Source organism: Coenobita brevimanus, chromosome 52 (genome assembly GCF_032717465.1).
Source record: "Coenobita brevimanus isolate Jiangsu-jjx chromosome 52, ASM3271746v2, whole genome shotgun sequence".
Classification (NCBI taxonomy): domain Eukaryota; kingdom Metazoa; phylum Arthropoda; class Malacostraca; order Decapoda; family Coenobitidae; genus Coenobita; species Coenobita brevimanus.
In genome coordinates, this window is record NC_137005.1 from 18,266,508 (window position 1) to 18,281,821 (window position 15,314).

Sequence of the window (15,314 nt, forward strand, 5' to 3'; positions counted from 1 at the left end):
TCCACCCCTTTCAGAAGGTTGTCATTGAGGAATCCTTGGTTTTGTTCAGAGAACGTCTTCGGTTTGTTCAGTACATTCCAAGCAAACGCCATCGATTTGGAATTAAGTTCTTTGTACTGTGCGACTGTAAGACGGGGTACATCCTTGACTTCATCATTTATTCAGCCAGCACTGTCGATCTGGATAAAACACACCCCCTTGGCTACTCAGGCTGTGTAGTGAAAGTGCTCCTTGAAAAGTATTTTGGTGGGAATCATGTGCTGTATACAGACAACTATTATACAGCACCGAAACTTGCCAAATACCTTTCTGAGCACGGCATTGGCTCCTGCGGCACTGTGAAAAGTAATCGTGCCCACTTCCCCAAATTCCCAGAGGCAGGAACCTCGCAGCGAGGAGACATGCACCTACGCAAGTCTGGCAATACGGTGGCATAACAAGAGGGTCGTGCACATGCTCACCACCGTACATAAGGGGGAAATGACAGACAGTGCGAAGGTCGACCGTAGGACAGGCGAACCTGTGATGAAACCTGATGCTGTGTTGGACTACAATATCAACATGCGGCTGGTGGACAAGTCCGACATGTTGATTGGTGAGATCGACTGCCTCAGGAAGAATAACAGGTGGTACAGGAAAGTTTTTCTGCATCTCATAGATATGACGATGGTGAACGCCTTCATCCTGTACAAGATGAAGGTCAAGCCACCCAAGTCCTTCTCCCTGAGGTTGTTCGCCAGGACTTGTGTCCAGCAGCTGCTGGAGAGATATTGTAGGGTGACAGCAGCAACTCCAAGGCACCATCCAGTAACACTTCCCGACCGACTTGAGCAGAAGGCGTATATGGATCGGCACAGACTGGAGCTAAGGCATGCCACAGGTAAAAGGAAGGCTGCGATCCGGAGTTGTCAAGTGTGTACACATACCACCCGCCGCACACCTGAGCACAAACGCACCTCTTAGCAGTGCACTGAGTGCCAGGTTCCCCTCTGTGTTACCTGCTTCTTTGATTACCACAGCCAGAAGCAGTTCTAACAGTGCAAGTGGGAAAGGAGAGTAATGTGTAAATATTGTGTAAATAGCAAGTGAAAGCAATGGATGTTCAGTACATATGATTGAACAGTGTATTATAGTTTTATCTTACTGAAAGTGACAGTGACTAACATAGTGTAAGTGAAATAGAAGGGTAAATATTGAAAATACAATAGAAAATGTAAATAGTAATGTAAGTAATTAGTAATATAAGAATATGAGTACAAATACTTTATGGTATAACAGTGAAAGTGAATCCGTGGCTCTCTACATATTTTACTGAATGAAAAATTGAATGACTTCAGTGACAATAAACTACTACTACTACTGAAGGAAACTTATGGAGAAAGACTCCAGATATATATAAGTGTGATATAGTAATAGAAATATAAAGTGTGAGGGGTTTTATGAATAATAAATGACAGAGTACCAAGAGCGAACTAGCGCAAGTGCGACGGTCAGACGCGCTCGTAATTTTCATTGCTTTCACAATGTTTTTTTTTTTGGAGTATGGATCCCAAACTACTTGAAAATCGTAGAGTAGTGTATATAGTGTTAATATCTGGCTGTGGTAATCATATTATGGGTAGTCGGGAAGTGTAAAGTGGAGACTTCGTTACCCTACTCCAGAGGTCTCCACAAGTCCTACGGTAAGGACGAAGGCTCAACAAACATTCCAGGAGAAAGCTGAAGGTATGTGCCATAAGCATATTTAATTTTATTATTCTAGGACTAATAACTGATTTTTGGCAAATATTTTTTGAGAGTCTGTCGGACCCCGAATAACCCCGAGGGATACGCAAAACATTGGTAAACATGCCCGCGGTGTAGGGGTTAAGGAATTGTTGAACACAGTGAATGGAAGTAATGCGAGTATAAGTGGCTGGGAAATGGCTGGGAGAAGGAGGGATGTGAGAAGACAGGAAGAAATCAGTAGGATAGAAGTTGTGGAAGCAATGAAGAAGTTAAATCGGGGAAAGCCCCAGGAATTGATGGAGTGTGTGGTGAAATGCTGAAGCATGGGGGAGAGATAGTAGTAGAATGGATGTGGAAGATGTGCAGATTGGCCTGGGAGGAAGGTAGAGTCCCGGAGGATTGGAAGTCAGGTATAATTATTCCCTTGTACAAAGGAAAAGGAGAAAAAGAAGTGTGTGGTAATCATAGGGGCATCTGTCTTCTTAGTATAATAGGAAAAGTGTATGGTAGGATACTTATTGGCAGAGTTAGAGAAAGAACAGAGAAATTAGTTGGAGAAGAACAGGGAGGCTTTAGGAAGGGAAGAGGTTGTGTAGATTAGATATTCATTCTTAGATCTTTAGTCTAAAAGTTTCTAGAGAAGGGAAAGAAGTTGTATGCGGCTTTCATAGATTTAGAGAAAGCATATGACAGGATGGATTGACAAGGATTGTGGAAAGTGTTAAGAATATATGGAGTAGATGGGAAGTTGTTGAATGCTGTGAAGAGTATGTACGATGGTGCGAAGGCTGCAGTGCGTGTGGATGGCGAACTAAGAGAATTTTTCTCTTTGAAAGTTGGGTTGAAACAGGGATGTGTCATTTCTCCATGGTTGTTCAATCTTTACATGGATGGGGTAATAAAAGAGGTATAAGGTAGGGTAGTGGATGCTGGAGTGGCCCTGGTGAGAGAGGATAGTATTTGGAAACTCCCTGTACTGTTGTTTGCAGATGATACTGTGTTGTTGAGTGAAGACGAAGGGGAGCTGCAAGGCTTGGTGGATGAGTTTGGGAGAGTGTGTAAGAAACGGAATCTAAAGATGAATGTAGGAAAGAGTAAAGTGATGGTCTTTGAGAAGGGTGAAGTCCGTGAATGTACAGCGAGGTTGGATGGTGAGGAATTGGAAAATGTGAGTACGTTTAAGTACTTGGGTAGTGTGATGAGTAAGGATGGAGGTTTGGAAAGTGAAGTGCTTGAAAGGGTACAGCAGGGAGTTTGGGAGAGTGTGTAAGAAACGGAATCTAAAGGTGAATGTAGGGAAGAGTAAAGTGATGGTCTTTGAGAGAGGTGAAGTCAGTGAATGTACAGTGAGGTTGGATGGTGATGAATTGGAAAATGTGAGTACGTTTAAGTACTTGGGTAGTGTGATGAGTAAGGATGGAGGTTTGGAGGGTGAAGTGCTTGAAAGGGTACAGCAGGGAAGAAAGGTTGCTGGTTCTTTGAAAGCAGTGATAAGAAACAGGGAAGTGAGCATAGAAGTGAAAAAGTTACTACATGACAGTATTGTGATACCAACTCTAACGTACGGAAGTGAAGCTTGGACGTTGTTGGAAGGACACAAGTCAAGAGTGAGAGCCGTGGAAATGAGTTATTTAAGAGTAGCCTGTGGAGTCACATGGAAAGACAGGCTGACGAATGAGGATATAAAGGAGCTTTGTGGTGTAGATGTGGATGTGATAGGAAGCGTTATGAGGAACACACTGAGTTGGTTTGGCCATGTGGAGAGAATGGAGGGTGAAAGACTGACGAAGAGAGTGTATGTGAGTGAGGTGGAGGGGGGAAGAGGGAGGGGGAGGACGAGGATGAGATGGAGAGATGAGGTGGAGAGGTATATGAGAGAGGGGGGTGTGAGTTGGGAGCAGGGCAGTGAGATGGCGGGGGACAGGGCGACCTGGAGGCGATTTGTTTGTGGCCACCCCAAACGGGATTGAGGCGTCTGGCAATAGATAGATAGATAGATAGACTTTCCTTCCATCTCCTCCTTGGCCTCTCTTTCCTCTCATTTTTTCTACCTCTGATCTGTACATCTTTATCAACGTCACATCACAAATTCTCTCAGTATGGTATAACCCCTTTAACATTTCCTGGTCGGCCCTTCCTGTCTTATTGCGTTTGCTTCCACGAAATGCTTACTTGATACCGATGTTTTAAGCATGTATATTAATGCAATCTACAGTGATTCTGGCATATTTCTTGTGTTTATTTTCTATAACTTCTTGTTATGTGTACCCTATGCTTTTTCTCTCTTCATATGCCACGGGGTTGAGGTATATTTTGTATTCGCGCATCTGATTTTTGAACGAATGTATTACTTTAAGAATTTTGAAAGTCTGAATGATGTGAATGAATGAATGAATGATTGGCCCGTTTCACTGAATACTGTCATGAAAGTTCTTCCTTGTTTTATATTTTTCTGTTCATGTTTCTGGATCATGCCCACCTTAATTACAACAAAAATGAATAGAATGATGATGAATTGTTTTCAGACTCTACAGTAACCTATATCATTCCCTTCGTAGCTAAAGGGTTTTAGTGAGTTGTTTTTGCATGTGGCTTTGGCATGAGTGCAGTTTGTATGTTAAAAAAGTCGGTGAGTGATGGGTTAAAACTGAGACATAGAATGTTATAATGCTCGTATAATAGACAAGGTTGTTTACAGAGGGTGATTTAATGGCTGGGTAGAGAATCATCGCTTGCCGAGATGAAGAGTGATGGCTCTCTTTGAGGAAGGGAAAGTAGGTCGTGGAGGATTAGATAAAAATGTGAGAAGCTTTAGAAATGATGAAGGAGGAGGAAGAGGAGGAGGAGGAGGTGAATTATATGTATGCCTGTTAACTGCGCTAAGTCATCAAGGCAGACAATCAGATTTGATGAGGCTTATTTTCCCTCATGAATACAATCTCATTAATCGGTTGTCATCCAAGTCCTCAATTATGCCACTGGGTAAAAAGAGACAAGGAAAAAACAAACCTACTCCGCCAGACTGACCTGCCAGAGAAATAGACTCGGGTTTTTCCACTTGGGAACTGATAACGTTAACCAATGCAACTCCGGCTTTCCCAGAACACCGGCACTTAGTGGAGAGACCATAGCATTAGAAACTGATAATGTCAGATTATCCATGACACACTGCAGCATGACACACTCCATCATCACACACTGAAGCATGATACACTGCAGCATGACACACTGCAACATGACACACTGCATCATCACACACTGAAGCATGATACACTGCAGCATGACACACTGCTGCATGACACACTCCATCATCACACACTGAAGCATGATACACTGCAGCATGACACACTGCAGCATGACACACTGCATCATCACACACTGAAGCATGACACGCTGCAGCATGACACTGCAGCTTGACACACTGAAGCATGACACACTGCAGCACGACACACTGCAGCATAGCGCTGCAACACAACACACTTATACGTAACACAATGCAGCATGACATTGCAACATCACACTGCAACATGAAACACTGCAACATGACACTGGAACATGACAAACTGCAACACAACCCACTACAAAATGACAGACTGCAACATGACGCTACAACGTGACACTGCAACATGAAACTCAAACGCGACGCTGCAACATGACACACAGACACACAACACTTCGCTACATCACACACTGCAACACAGCCTCCATAGCTCAGTGGCAGAGCACTGGTCTCGTAAACCAGGGGTCGTGAGTTCAAGCCTCACTGGAGGCAATCCAGAGTTTACCCTGGGTTGGTCAACTTGTATTTGCTGTAAATGTCATCACGTGGTTTTATGAGGTGGAGGTGACGTAACCGGAAGCATAATTACCTCGCAAGCCAGAGATCCCGACTTTGATTCCCAGGCTGACCACGGCACCTTTAAACAGGATCTCTTTTGCCCCAGTCTGCTTGTACCTGGAACTTAAACAGGGACCTGGATGTACGGTAAATAGGTTTGGGAGTTGTAATCTGAGGGAAACAAACTACAGACTTCTCTCTCTCTCTCTCTCTCTCTCACACACACACACACACACACACACACACACACACACACACACACACACACATATATACGACACCACTGATCTCACATGCACCCACCTCTTCCACTAACTCCCCTTCACAACTTGACTTATGGCTACAAAACTTCTTTTCTTCCGGTGAAAGGAAGTCTTCTCGTTATGGGTGAGGATAAGCCTTTTTGCTTTATGTGGGGATAAGCCTTGTTTGCTTTGGGTGGCGGCAAACATTCTCCCTTTGGGCAGGAGTAAGCCTTCTTGCTTTGGGCGGGAGTAAGCTTTCTTGCTTTGGACAGGGATAAGTCTTCTTGCTTTGGGCGGGAGTAGGCTTTCTTGCTTTGGACAGGGATAAGTCTTCTTGCTTTGGGCAGGAGTAAGCCTTCTTGCTTTGGGCGGGAGTAACCTTTCTTGCTTTGGACAGTGATAAGTCTTCTTGCTTTGGGCGGGAGTAAGCTTTCTTGCTTTGGGCGAGAGTAAGCTTTCTTGCTTTGGGCAGGGATAAGTCTTCTTGCTTTGGGCGGGCGTAAGCTTTCTTGCTTTGGGCGGGAGTAAGCTTTCTTCCTTTGGGCGGGGATAAGTCTTCTTGCTTTGGGCGGGAGTAAGCTTTCTTGCTTTGGGCGGGAGTAAGCTTTCTTGCTTTGGGCAGGGATAAGTCTTCTTGCTTTGGGTGGGAGTAAGCTTTCTTGCTTAGGGCAGGGATAGGTCTTCTTGCTTTGGGAGGAGGTAAACTTTCTTGCATTGGGTGCGGGGAACCTTCCTTATTCTGGGAAGGAGGAACCATCTTGCTTTGGGCGGGGGGTTGGGGGTCAGGGGTGGTGGGCTTTCTTGCTGTGTGTGCGTTCTTATTTAAGGCAGGAGTGTCAGGACTCCATATTATAATAATACAAATCATAATAGATACGAACACAAATGTGTAGTCTTAAAGGTAACATGATAGTCAAGCTAGGTGTGGGAAAGGAAATGCATTTGCAGATTTCAGTAAAGGAATGCCAGATGTGCACCAGAAATGCTACATACACACAGGCTTCTAGAAATTTCACACATGTCCAGTACACGTGACACAAGCCCTTCTAGACAAGAAAGGAGGAATTAGACAGGCAGAAGAAGGCTAGCTACAGGGGCGAGAGGTTGTAGTGAGAGAGAGAGAGAGAGAGAGAGAGAGTGAGAGAGAGAAGAAGAGAGGGGTCCAGCGAGAACTTAGCTTGCATATATACACTCTTGTGTCATACACACAGCGAATTATTTATTGTGCGAACCTGGAACACACAAGAATGAATGCTTTATCAAAACAAAAGAAGATAAACAAAAGGTGCAAGGGTGTGGCTCATATTGTAGACATCACAAGGTCCAAGGTCACTGAACCTCTAGTTGTAAGACAATAGAAAAACTAACCTCCGTATTTAATCAGGGGAAGGCCAAGTCACGACAAAAAATAACCAATCGTAGAGAAAGCCAAGTCTAAAATTCACATAGGAGGCATTTTGGGAAGTGAGTGTATCTTGATACCACCTGTATGTGCAGGTCAAAATGTTTCTTTGTTCTTGGATACAGGATCTCCAGTGAATTTAATAACACATGAAGAATTATATAGGATTTTTAGAAATAAGACGAAAGTAACTTTTCTGGAAGAGTCTGATTTAGACTTCTATGCAGTAGATGGCAAACAAATTACAGTAAAAGGCATGATACTCTTAAACATCAGTTTCACAGAGACTATAAGACCAATTTCTGCATTTTTCTATATTGTTGAAAACTTAGCAATAAAAGCTATTATGTTGCCAGGCTTAAGATCAATGAGAACAGAGAAAATAACTTTTCTCCCACAAATGAATGGGGTAGACTTTAATAATGAAATCATAGAAGAATTACCATCAGATTTCCCACCAATCAATAGTGGAGAATCAAATAGAATTGTAAATATTATAACCCAAAACAGAAATACACAAACAGACGAGCGTATAGATCCACTCACACTACCCCCACAGCCTCCCGGACTAGAGACCGAGGTAAGAGTACTGACTCATCAATTTTTCCTGCCCATGTCACCAATGATATAGTTATTCCTCCTAACTCATAATGAATGTTATCAGTAAGAGCTAATTAAAGAATAGTAGCGTTCTTGTCTTAGACGAATTATTTTGCACGAGTAGACTGTAGCACCAGTCGGGCAGGGCAATATTCCCAAGGTGGATGGAAAGCTGATGACAGGGAGGGCTGCAGCTCCCGTTTCATCAGCCCTCAGGACTAGTTTCTGACCATCCCCCTTTGCTGACCTTTTTCAGTGTTTCAGTAACAGAGAGTAGGCCAGCATGCTCTCCAATACAAGTTTCTCTATCAACACCAAACTACATGCACAGCACACACTAAACTTCCCTTTCAGAATTAAAAAATAAGAAAAATGGCGCACTACAACCTTGTCTCGGAGTCCCCGGGGAGGGGACCATAAATGCCCCCAACATCCGCCCCTCTCCCAGTGACGACTCTTTGAGCTGCCTGGATCCACTGTCTGACTCATTTCCTCTTCATTTCTGCAACATTCTCGGCCTTTCCTCTAACTTTCTCTCTGTTGAATATCACCTCTCCTCCTCTAAACCTCACCTTTTCTTTACTGAGACTCAGCTAAGACAACTGACAGCAAAACTTTTTCTGTATTCCCCTACTTTCTCTATACTCATTAAAGCCAAAGGTGGATGTTGTGTATAGGTATGCAACGACCTATCTTGCACTCGTGTTCCTGAACTTCATTCTTCTCAATTCTCTACTTCCTGGCATCGGCTCTCCTGTCATTCTCTGATTAAATATATCTGCACTGTTTACTTATCTCCTATTTCTACTGACTATAAAAAATTCTTCGACTATCTTACTTCTTCGATGGAATACATTCTATCCATTTCTCCTTTCCCTGAAATCTCCATTCTAGGAGATTTCAATGTTCACCACCACCTTTGGTTCTCCTCTCCTTTCACTGATCCACCTGGTGAACAAGCCTACATCTTTTCTATCCTTAATGACCTAAAGCAGCTTGTACAGCACCCTACCCGTATCCCTGACTGCCTTGGAGTGAGCTCCAACATACTGTACTTGACCTCTTCCTTACAACTAATCCTTCTGCTTACACTGTTAATCTTTTCTCTCCATTGGGCTCCTCCGATCATGACCTTGTTACCTTAACCTGTCCTATCACTCCGGTACAGCCTGTGGACTCTCCAAAGAAACGTCGTCCGTGGCACTTTGGAGCCGTGGATTGGGAGGCCCTCAGGCAGTACTTTCCTGATTTTCCCTGGAATGATTATTGCTTCTATGGCCGAAGCCATCTGAGTGTGCCTTGCGGATTATGGAGGTTATTCTCTCGGGCATGGGAGCATACATTCCTTTCTCATATCCTTTGACTAATGCAAGAAAGCCTTGGTTCAATAACGCTTGTTCTAATGCTGTCCGCAACAAGGAGAAGGCCTATAAACCGTACCAGAGCCAACCCACCCCTGAATCACATCTTTTTTATGTTTCTGCCCAGATTCGTGCTAAGTCTGTTCTTTGCTCTGATAAAAATAATTTCATCTGCACTAAATACTCTCAACTCTCCAACTCGAATTATTTCCGCTCCTTCTGGCACCTTGCCAGAAACCTTTCTAACAACTTTACCTCATCATCCTTCCCTCCTTTTTTCTACTCTGGTGGCTCTGTAGCTATTTCTTCAACTGATAAAGCAGATCTCTTCACTCAGACTTTCTCCTCCAATTCCACCTTAGACAATTCCGGTGCTGTTCTTCCATCACTTCCCCCCTCTGACTTCCTCATAGCTGACATTAATATTTCTTCAGCTGATGTATTTTCTGCCTCACTGGCCTCAATACTAACAAGGAATTTGGGCCTAATGGAATCCCTCCTGTTGTCCTCAAGAACTGTGCTTCTGTGCTTACACCCTGCCTAGGTAAATTCTTTCGCCTTTGTCTTTCAACTTGTACCTTTCGTTCTTGCTGGAAGTTTGCTCTCAATCAGCCAGTCCCAAAGAAGAGTGACCATTCCCAACCCTCTAACTATCGTCCAATTGCTTTAACATCCTGTATCTCAGAAGTTTTCGAGTCTATTCTTAACAGTAAAATTTTGCATCTTTCCTATCACAGCCTTCTTTCTGATCGTCACTATGGGTTCTGTCAGGGACACTCCCCTGGCGATCTTCTCACCTTTCAGACTCCTGGTCATCCTCATTTTGGGACTTTGGCGAAAGCTTTGCCTTTGCACTTGACATCTCAGAGGCTTTTGATCAAGTCTGGCATAAATCTTTAATTTCCGAACTGCCCTCTTACGGTTTCTATCCTTCTATGTGTGCCATCATCTGTAGCTTCCTTTCTGGTCGTTCTATAGCTGCTGTTGTAGACGGCCATCATTCCTCTCCTAGATCTATCAACAGTGGTGTTCCTCAAGGCTCTCTCCTATCACCAACTTTCTTCCTTTTATTCATCAATGATTTAAGCTGTACATCTAATCCTACCCACTAGGACGCTGATGACTCCACCCTTCACATTTCCATTCGGTTTCCACAACGTCCATCTCAGCAGTTACTTCAACAAACAGGGAATGAAGCTATGGCACACCTAATGTCTGACTTGGCTCATACCTCTGACTGGGGTAAAAATAATCTTGTTGTTTTTAATGCATCTAAGACTCAGTTTTTACACCTATCAACCCGTCAAAATTTTCCACAGGAATACCCACTTATGTTTAATAATATCCAGCTCAGTCCTGCATCATCCTTGAACATGCTTGGGGTTTCATTCACACGGGACCTATCTTGGAAAGATCATATTGCATCTCTTTTCAATCTGCTTCCAAGATATTAGGTGTACTAGGCCGATTGCGTGCCTTCTTCACCCCTGCACACTTGTTGACTTACATACACGGGTTTTATTCGCCCCTGTTTGGAGTACAACTCTCATGTGTGGGGAGGCTCCCCACATACACCTCTTCTCAATAGGATGGAGTCAAAGGCTATTCGTCTCATCAACTCTCCTCCTCTTACTGGCTCCCTTTAACCTCTGTCTCTTTGCCGCACTGTTGCCTCTTTATCTCTTTTCTATCGGTACTTCAATGGTCACTGCTCCTCTGAACTGTCTGCTTGCATCCCTCCACCTCTAAGATGGGCGCGTAGCACCCGACTAGCAACAAACTCTCATCCCTTTTCTGTCCAACTCTCTAATGCAAGAGTTAACTGTTACTCCCAGTCTTTCATTTATGCAACAGGTGAACTCTGGAACTGTCTTCCTCTGTCTGTATTTCCTACTTCCTATGATCTCCAGTCTTTCAGACGCAGTGTGTCCAGGCATCTCGAAATGGATGGATCTTGAATTTGGCTGTCTTTTGTATTGTTTTTGTTTTTTTTCTTGGAAGGAACTTTCTGCGGGCTCAGCCTTTGGTTCCTTTTTCCTTGCATAAAAATTGAAAAATGGAAAGTGAAAGGACTGTCAGAAGAAAACACATTATGTCAAATGGATAATGATGGGCAAACTCAGGTGTTCCAAATTAATCACATGAATGGAGAAGTAGCCTACAGTTGAAAAAGGGGACTTATTCAGTTAATATAGGATAATGTTCTGATCCTATAATGGAGATAGTTTCAGCTGGAATGACCAGCAAGATAAAATCTACAGAGAGAGAAAGAATAAAAGAAAATTCGATTAACTCAAAACAATTTAATGAAACTGATCTGTTAAATTTATTAAAAAACATCACCAAAAGGTAGCATTACCTGGAAAACAATTATTGAGAACTAACCTGCTTAATCACAAGATTAACGTGCACCCAGACACAATCTATTTTGTACCTGCCTACAGAGTCCCACAATCACAACGTACACTTGTAGACCAGTATGTTGACGAAATGCTAACAGTCTCCCCGTGGAATGCCCCATTATTTTTCGTGCCCAAACAAAACGGAGAAATGCGTGTGGTAGTAGATTACCATAAACTAAACAATCACACAATCCCAGACCAGTTTCCCATGCCATTGCTAAGTGACGTCCTGCAAAATACTGGACAAGAAAATAATGTATTTTCCACAATCGATTTGCTTAATGGCTATTATCAAATACCATTAGATGAGGAGTCACGTAAATACACCGCCTTCTCCACTAATACACGACATTTTCAGTACAAGCGAATGGCAATGGGTTTGAGGACAGCACCGGGCATTTTTCATCACTTGATGAATTATGTATTGTCCGGAATCCTAGGAAAAGGAATTTTCGTCTATATTGATGATATAATTTTTGCAACTAATGACATAAAAGAACATCTCCAGAAATTAGGCCAACTCCTACAAAAGCTTGGTGATGCTAGTTTAAAAATAAAGCTATCTAAATCCAAATTTTGCTTTAAGGAAATAAAATTCTTAGGCCACAAACTGAATGCAGAAGGAATCCATACATCCGATGAAAAAAAAAAAAAAAAGCAGTGAGGGACATCCCTTAACCAACTAATATAGCGGAAGTTAGACAATTTTTAGGTCTGGCATGATATTATAGGACTTTTATCCAACAGTTCTCTCATATAGCTTTTCCTCTATTGAAACTACTCGAAAAAGATGCATATTCCAATGGGGAGAAGAACAAAAACAAGCATTTAATGAATTAAAAGATAAACTTACAGATGCACCATGCTTGGCTTATCCTGATTTCACAAAACAATTAATAATTTGCACAGACGTATCTGTTAAAGGATTAGGGACTGTATTGATGCAAGAAAATAACTGAGGAAAGAATCAACCAACTGTATTCGCCAGCAGACAAATAAAAGGTGCAGAGAAAAATTATTGCACTACAGACTTAGAGGCACTTCCAGTGGTCTTTGCATTATAAAAGTTTCGAGATTTGGTATATGGTTACTAAATTTACTTATTCACCGGCCATAAACCCCTAGTGGGTATGTTAAAAAAAAACCTCTCTGGGAGGAGAGCAAGATGGAAATGTACAGTCGAATACTACAATTTACATGTTCACTACATACAAAGCAAAATGAATTTAGTAGATGATGCATTATCTAGAAGCCCGATGACAATTCATGTCGTGGCATTAGATCTCAAAGGGAACATCCCAAACCATGATGAAATCTCAAAAGCACAGAGACTTAATCCAATGTGGTCTAAAGTTATATACTTAGGTAGAAAGTGGAGACAACATACAATTACCAAAGCTACATATACCACTCGAACAATTCACAATACTCAATAATGCCTTACTGTATACAGGATCAACCCAGGACAACTGAAACGCCGAAAAAATAATAAACAATTAGTGGTACCTTATGATATGATACCGCAAGTATTACGAACAATACACGACAGTCGACATGCAGGACATCCTGAAAAAGATAGGACATTTAAACAAGCCCAGCTGTTATACTACTGGCTATCATTACGAAAGATATAAACAATCATATAGACAGATGTGAATCATGTGCAAAACACAAAGGCTACCCGATCACACCTGCACCTACTGGTAATTACCCTGTACCATATCAACCGTGGGACGTTGTCACGGTTGACTTACTCAAGTTACCGTTATCATACAATAATAACCAATACCTGTTCGTAGCAACCGACCATTTCTCACGACATGTAATTTTAGCCCCAATTAAGGATAAGACAGTAGAAACAGTAGCAAAAGCAATAACAGATAATGTCATATGTCGCTTCACGACCCCAAAGATAGTAAAAAGCGATAATGGAGGTGAATTTAACTCTGATATCTTACAAGAAATATGTAAACAATACAATATTAAAAAGGTTAACGTTTTAGCCTATCACCCAGCATCTAATGGATTAGTAGTGAGACAAAACAAAAAAGTATTAGATGTACTACGACACATTCTCAATGAAAATTATGCAAGCTGGGATGATTGGATTCCCAGAGTAGAAGCATCATTTAATGTATCTATAAATAAGTCTACAGGAGACACTCCACATTTTATTATCTACGGAACAGATAAAAAATTACCCTATGAAATTCTCGAAGGTGAAAATCTGCCAATATACAACTACGATGAATATCCTAAACTCCGTTTATTTGAATTCCAGGATATACACAAGAAAGTGAATAAACATTTTTGGATATCCAAGAAAGAAATGACAGAGGCATTCAATAAATCGCGAAAGAATCACCTAGCGGCTTAGGACACATTGTCTATGGTATCATTCATACGAGTGACAAATTATCACCGAAATTTGAGGGCCCATACAAGAGAGCAAACGGTGTTGTAATTAGGTCACTGTCAAGTGGCGAGGAAAAACAAATTCATGTTGATCATTTAAAACAGGTCCCAAGGGAATTATCCAGCAATTATACAACCTCGGACACCACCGAAAAACCGAACATTACTCATAAAACCAACCAAGCAGACAACAATAATTACAAAAATAAATTAAGGTCGCATACCAATCAAACAAACATAGGTGCAACTGTTCCTAAAAGGCTACAGTACAGTATTTACATGATCTGGATATCGATTTAAACTCCTTCTATAAGTGAAACAACAAGCAAGTTATTGTTCTCCATGAGCCAACTGTAACACACATCATCATCATCATCATCATCGATCACAGCATGACTAAGTTAGGAAATTAATAGATTTTTTTTTTCAGTAGGTAACGATGATGGGACTTATACCATGGATTCTCCCCTACATAGCAAGAGGATATGCTCACTTAGACCCTCAACATATAGTACGGCAAGGATCCCTCATAGCTCCAACGGCCACGACGTCAATTGTGAAAGATGTGATGAGTACTGAAATTTGTTTGGATTATTTATACAAATTACCTATTTATTTGGAGAACATTGTCAAACCACTGAGAACCCTGGACTTTATGATAGGAGGTTATGTTTCAGAAGCTAATAACACAAAGGAAGTGACTGAAATCGTGAAGTTAGCGAAATGGAAGATAGAACAGGCTAAATCAATTATGCTCATCATGACCCAAGATCTTCCATCTCATGGAACGGAGACATTGATTGACACGAACAACATCACATGTACTCGCTAAAGGCGCGGTTTGTTTGACCTGGGTGGTGCATTTCTGGGGAACATCTTTGGATTGGCTACAGAGGAAGATCTTCAAGAAATAAACAACCAATTTATTAAAATAGCTTGGGTACTAACATATCAAAACAAGTTCGTTGCCGGCCAAAACACAACAATGAAGACAATCGTGAAAAATCTAAAAAAGGCAGAAAGTATAACTCACCAGAGTGTGGACAAAATAAATGCCATGGAAGGAAACATGACACTTTTCCAACACTTCTCAGTCATCACGGAACACTGACACAATAATACTCCAGTTGGATAACACGAGAGTTCGTTATAGGGCACTTATGCAAGGAATTGCAAATGCTGGTAATGGCAAGATCACAACTGACCTACTTCCATTTCATGATCTACACCAGATAATTAGTCAAGGCATACATAAACATGGTTTGAAACCTTTGTTCCAAGGTAGGGATTTCATGTTATATTATCCATATTAGACGCAACCCA

General features: G+C 41.8%; 1 non-coding gene across 1 annotated transcript; it reads left to right on the forward strand.

Annotated features, from left to right (window-relative positions):
• Positions 1-5,428: 5,428 nt before the first annotated feature.
• TRNAT-CGU (transfer RNA threonine (anticodon CGU)) lies at positions 5,429-5,500 on the forward strand. Its single transcript has one exon. It is a non-coding gene; the product is annotated as a tRNA-Thr (tRNA).
• The last annotated feature ends 9,814 nt before the right edge of the window (positions 5,501-15,314 follow it).